Consider the following 6,000-nt stretch of genomic DNA (forward strand, 5'->3'; position numbering starts at 1 on the left):
CCGTCTCTTGCGTTGTCTCAAATGGTGTGTCGGATCGCTCGCAGCTCTGACACTGCACCCAATCGACCAGCTCTTCTCCATCTAACGCCTTTCCGTTTGACGCCTTCGCCATCTTGGTGTGCTTCATTTCGGCTAAGCCCACACAACACTGCACTATGGTCAAACTGGCGCCACCTCTCGACCGCAGTCGGTACCACTACGTGTCGGCTTTAGCGCTGCCTCGGTGGCCACTAAAGCGAGACCGGCCTGTTAGGCCTCGTCCCCCACATAGGCTTGTGTAGCGCATCGTTACACTGTCACCACACAGAGATGTCTCGATGGTCTCCCGCCGATGCGCAAGATTGCTGAGATACGCCTTAACGGCTCATTACAGCACGCACCACATTACAGCACGCGCGCACCACAGCACCACCGTCGCAAAGCCCCTCACACGTGAATGCGGGAGAAAACAGGCGCCACCTCTCGTGCACAATCGGTATCCCCACCTGCCGACGTGGGTGCTGTCGCGAGGCCACTAGAACGAGACAGGCCGAATAGGCCTCGTCCTCAAATGGGCTCTTACAGCGCGAAAATACGCTGTCACCGCACATACATGCTGTCCCGAAGGTTCCTGGCGCTCGGTGACACACCTCCCAGCCCACACCTCCCAGCCCAAACTGCGCCATCTGATAAAAAAAACAAAGCTGAAATCAAGGCAGTTCTTGCCTTTCATAACAGGTGGCGCAACATGCACAAAAAAGTGCGCGCGCAATTATATCAGGAGAAAGCGTGTCGGCTAGTGCCCGACAGCGGACCGCTGCGGCCGCGTTGTGTTGTCGGGCGGGGCCCGACAATGGACCTCAAAGGGTTAAAAAACACATGTGAAAGTACAGGGCACAGGTGCGCGTACATCGAACACTTGTACGCCGACATATTCCATATATCAAATGGTGCGCTGCACTGGAGCCGTGACACTAATCACTATTCAGTCTCTAACCAAGAGAGTTACAGACCCTTTTCGTGCGTGCGTCGGAATGGTGATCACTTTGCTTGAATAAGTTCCCAAGGCGCTTATTGAGTCGCCCTTCAAAAGAGTTACGGATCCTTATCGTGGGTGCCCGCGTCGAGAATGTGATTGGGTTGCTTCAATAAAAGTCGAACTGACAACCGATCTCCTCAGAGCGATACAAATGGTAACCGGAGCGTGAAAATAACATCAAACAGTTCACAATTGTGAATTGCTTCGGTAAAGCTGGCTTTCTAGCTTCACCTGACGACTTTGGGAGCGACGGTGATGTCACAGCAGATGACGACATAGTCCCCTCGAGGATGAATTTCACCAGCTTTCTCATTTTCCAGGTGCCATCGCTGATAGGCCACAGTGAGCAATTTTGTCAGTGCTGATGATGGTGTGCAAGGCGTTTCGGACCGCACGAATGCAGAAATAGTGACCGACATCGCCGGTGCCGATGAGGCCGACCAGAGCAGCGACGATGATGCCGACGAAGTCTCTACGCAACCCTGTACCACTGCAGACCTTGCGTCAGCATTTAGCCTTATTCGCCGCTGTTGTGGTGCTTCAAAAGGTACTGGGCTTGCCTATGTAGAAAAGCCTCAACAATTTTGAGGATGGCCTCAAGAATTTATTGACTCAGACAAAGAAGCAAGCCAAGCTCAGACTTTTTTCATCCCAAATGAAGTGCGGTGGATTTTGTGTTTTTCTTTTGATATTCTGGGAAAATCTGAAAGTGGGAGCTTAGCACAGTCTTTGGAAACCGCTCCGAGACTCTTGGCGCTTCCAGGTAACCCTCAAATGAACATTTTTATATTTTACATTATTGATATATATAGATATGTGGGGTTTAACATCCTAGAACCACCATATGATTATGAGAGCACCATAGTGGAGGGCTCTGGAAATTTTGACCACCAGGGGTACTTTAACGTGCACACATATATGAGCACATGGGCCTACAGCATTTTCGTCTCCATCGAAAACGCAGCCGGCGCAGCGGGATTCAATTCACCTGCAGCTCGCGGGATCATGGATATATTGGACTATTTCATGATCCCCTTCGATTTCGATATATCTTATCTGGGATCGACTGCACTCCTCTTTTTCTCTTCATTTTTCACTTACTACTGCTTCATTTTTCAGTTTCCTTTTTTACAATGGAGGCAGTGATACGACAACCGGTGTACACTTTTCCCGCGCGTTTTGTTTATGATGCCGCTTCAAGTGCGACACCATTAATATCTTTTGGTTACTAACACCGTGAATTATAGGTAGCATTCAAGTCAGGCTATATGGTTATACGAAGACCCCAGCAGCATTTTAATTTGAGGCATTGCATTGTTCTTACTTATTGAACGACCCAAGAAAAGAAGTGATACAAATATACCTTCACTAGATCTTTGAGCTCTTGAATTTGCATATGGTAGCGGGCGATCAGAGTCTCGTTTGTAAGAATCTCGTCACTGTTGGAGTGTTCTGTATGTTTTTCGCTGACCTTGCAAACTGAAAAATGCAGAAGACAATATCAACCAAAGGCAGCAAAAAGGTCGTGGGATCCCTGATAAATTATAGGTGCATACGTTATGCATACTAGGTGTAAATAAATGTTATTACCGTATACACAACAAAGTAAAGGAACCAATAAGCCATACTACAGTAAAACCTCGTTAACCCGGACGTCGAGTGACGGGTGAAAATGTCCAGAGGTATTCGAATTCTTGGATTATTGATTGAACCATGCAAACAAAAAGAAACTGAGTACCGTATTTACTTGCATAATCGGCACACTTGCATAATAGGTGAACCCCCCTCCAGTTTCGTCGCGGAAAATTCTATTTCAATTCCGCGCATAATTGGCACACCCCAAACTTGGCCGTGATCATAAAGTATTATACCCCTCAGCGGTACAGTTAGAATGTGGCCCTCGTACTCTGAAGAAAAAAAGAAGGCAAATCGACGAGCAATTACCAAAAATTCGAAGTGCAATGACCTAACCAACGAGTTTGTCGATATAAAACTTGAGAAAAAAAGCGTCCATGAGTGAAAAAAACGGCTGTTTTATTAATTACTGATACCCTCTGTCACGCACTTCGGGTGAGGCCCCGCCGATCCAACATCGACGTGCGGCAGACTCGCAAGCTTCCACTTTACGCTTCGGCCTGCGACGCCTAAAAGGCCTCGAAGTGGCACATTTCGAATTTATTTGCGGGTTGGTCGACCCGTGCGGGGTTGCACGTGTGGTGATGTGTGGGCCTGACCGACGCACTCATAGAGCAGACACGGAGTTTGATTACACATAAACAAGCATTTAATTAAACAATGGCAAAGGCAGGAGTTAACGAAAAATAACAACGGAGGAAAACTGATGCGCGCGATGAAAAGAACAGCTAGATAACACAATATGCTAAAAGAACACCACAAGAGGTACAAGCACAGGCCAATACGCGGAATGTTAATAAAGTACGACAAAATGGAAATCAGAAAAGAGCGATACAAGGGAATAATTACACAATGATCATGGTGGCGCTTTAGAATTTAAACGTGCGACGCAGCGCACACTACAAATATATAAAAAAAATAAGGCTGGTTAAAACAAGTTTACGGTTTAACAAAAAAAGTCACAATAAAAAGTTCCATACGGACCAAACCAGCCCTTGGTGCACGTAGGGGAGTTGACGGGTGCCGCTGAAGGTCTCGCCGGCTTGGTAGACGACGAGGGTGCCCGGAATTGCAGCCGTCTCAATACGTTGCGCGGGTCACTCCGTGCTCGCCGCCTACGCGAGACTCGCGACACCGACGACCGCACTTGTTGCTGTCTGTCCGTCAACTGCTCTTGCGATGCAGTTCAAACCGCCTCAGGGGCGTACACGTGCTCCCGTCTCATCTGGGAGTAATATTCCTTGTTTAGATCGCCGGTACCCCTTCCGGTACCGGTGCAGGGAAGACGAGCCGGCGCCACGTTGGGTCGTTATAGTCGCCGGATGTCGTCCCCCAACACAAAAGCGCCCCTCCTTGAAGGTGGGGCCCGCGGATGCTCCGAAAATTGGAGTCGTTTGTGACATAGCCCCCTTCTTAAGAATATTACTTCGTAATGTTCAAGGAAATCACAAACGCACAATTTTCGGAAGCTTTCAGTGTTCCGGTCGTCTACCAACGCGTTTCTTTTTTCGCGCACCATTTCGCTGACGTGGACGACACCGCAGAGAACACCTGACACACCACACTTTCACGGTCACTATACGATGAAAGTCAGAACTCGCGCACAACGTCATGTCCACACACATGAAAAGACAATGACAAAAATACTGCACATTTCCAAGCTAAGGCACGTAAGCATCCTTTGATGCCACATATTAAAAACAATACACGCTTTAAGCGGTATTAAAAAGTCACCTATTGACACGCAGCTTTCGAAAAAGATGAATAAGAAAGAAATCGGCATGATCGCCTGTACGCAGTTGTTTGAACCTGCTGCACACTAAAGCACTTCATTTCGAAATGATAATTACAAGGAAAGTTGTGAAGAACATGCACATAACGCCATGATTATCACACATGCGTACCGTGATAGACTGATTATATGACCAACCAGTCTCTTTTAAAAAATTCAACTGAATGAAATAAAAATTTCCCTAAAACACAGATTCCCTAACTTAACGTGTAGTAAGTTTGAACAATAGAACACGTCAACAAACGCACAGACGACACAAGCAAACCAAAAGAATAACTAAGCTATTAGTCCCCCCATTCATGGAGTGTTCCTAAATCGAAAAACAGAAATGAACATTGTTTCAAACAACAAGTCATTTGCCTTCAAGGTTACTTTTGAGTGTCGATGTACGCAAATTTCACCCGTGCTCGAGGTGGCCGCGCTCGTGGAGGAACCGTTTGCAGCAACCAGGGCAGACAAAACAGTGGACGGCCGCTACCCCGACATCTGTTTCCCGCTAGTTTGCCCCGTGGCAGCAAGTTATCGTCGACACCGCGTTCTACGGAAATGGGCTTTGCACCCGCGTCGCGTCGTCTAGGCATATTGCGCTCCTTCCCCATGCATTCCGCTCCTCGAACAGAAGAATGGAGTGGTGGGGGTTGGCTCCTCGGAGCAGCAGGTACAATCGCCTGCCTCACCCCCCTACCCTTCAAGCAATCTGGGGCATGACTACCCCCTCTACTGGCGAATGCCACAAAACGCAATCGAAGTTTTCGTTGCGTTGATTGACGTTTGGCGATCCTCGATTTCATGGGTGGATTTACACCCTTCGCTTCTCTCTTGTTCTTGCTTTTGCGGCGTCTTTTTCCTTTTGCACGTTGCTCAGTGCTCACTTTTGAAAAGTCCGCTTGCAACATTTGCAGAGCAGAACTCCTTTCGCTTGTCTCTTCGGCTATAATGCCTATACAGTCGGGATTTTGCGTTAACTTGTGGACACCCTGACTTGCGGGAAGCTTGACTGACGGCTGAGCAATGCAAGCGTCTTCCTCGGGGCTGCGCCGCTCGCACCTGGGAGAACTACTTGCCCCAACATTGCCCAGCTCGCCGTGTGCGTCAGCACCCGACTGTGCACCGCTCTCTGTACAGGGGTCCTCACCTACCGGGCCGGAGGTACTGCGAACTTCACATTTAGCTGCTATGGCGACGCACAAACAGGGTCGCTGTGCCAAGTCCATTACAGATGGCATTTCTGCATTAACAAGACTCTCCAGGCCCAGCGCCTCGTCGCCATCACTGAGGCCTTCAGTGGCCTTTGTGGCCACAATGGGACTTTCAGCAGCTAACTCCTTAGATTCACTCGTGAATCCGATGTTCGCCTCATCAGTACTGCTACTTTGGCCGGCTCTCAGCGGTTTGGCACCTACGGGATCTTTGCCCTTTTCGTGCCTTGCATCCCAGGTCTCAAACATGCGCCGTCTACTTTCCATTTTCTGGCGCAGTAGCTGAACATGATCCTGGTAAGACTGCTTGTTCAGGCCACGGTAGGTCACGCTACTGGGCGTTCCAGCGGCTAAGC

Source organism: Rhipicephalus microplus, chromosome X (assembly GCF_043290135.1).
Source record: "Rhipicephalus microplus isolate Deutch F79 chromosome X, USDA_Rmic, whole genome shotgun sequence".
NCBI classification, from domain to species: domain Eukaryota; kingdom Metazoa; phylum Arthropoda; class Arachnida; order Ixodida; family Ixodidae; genus Rhipicephalus; species Rhipicephalus microplus.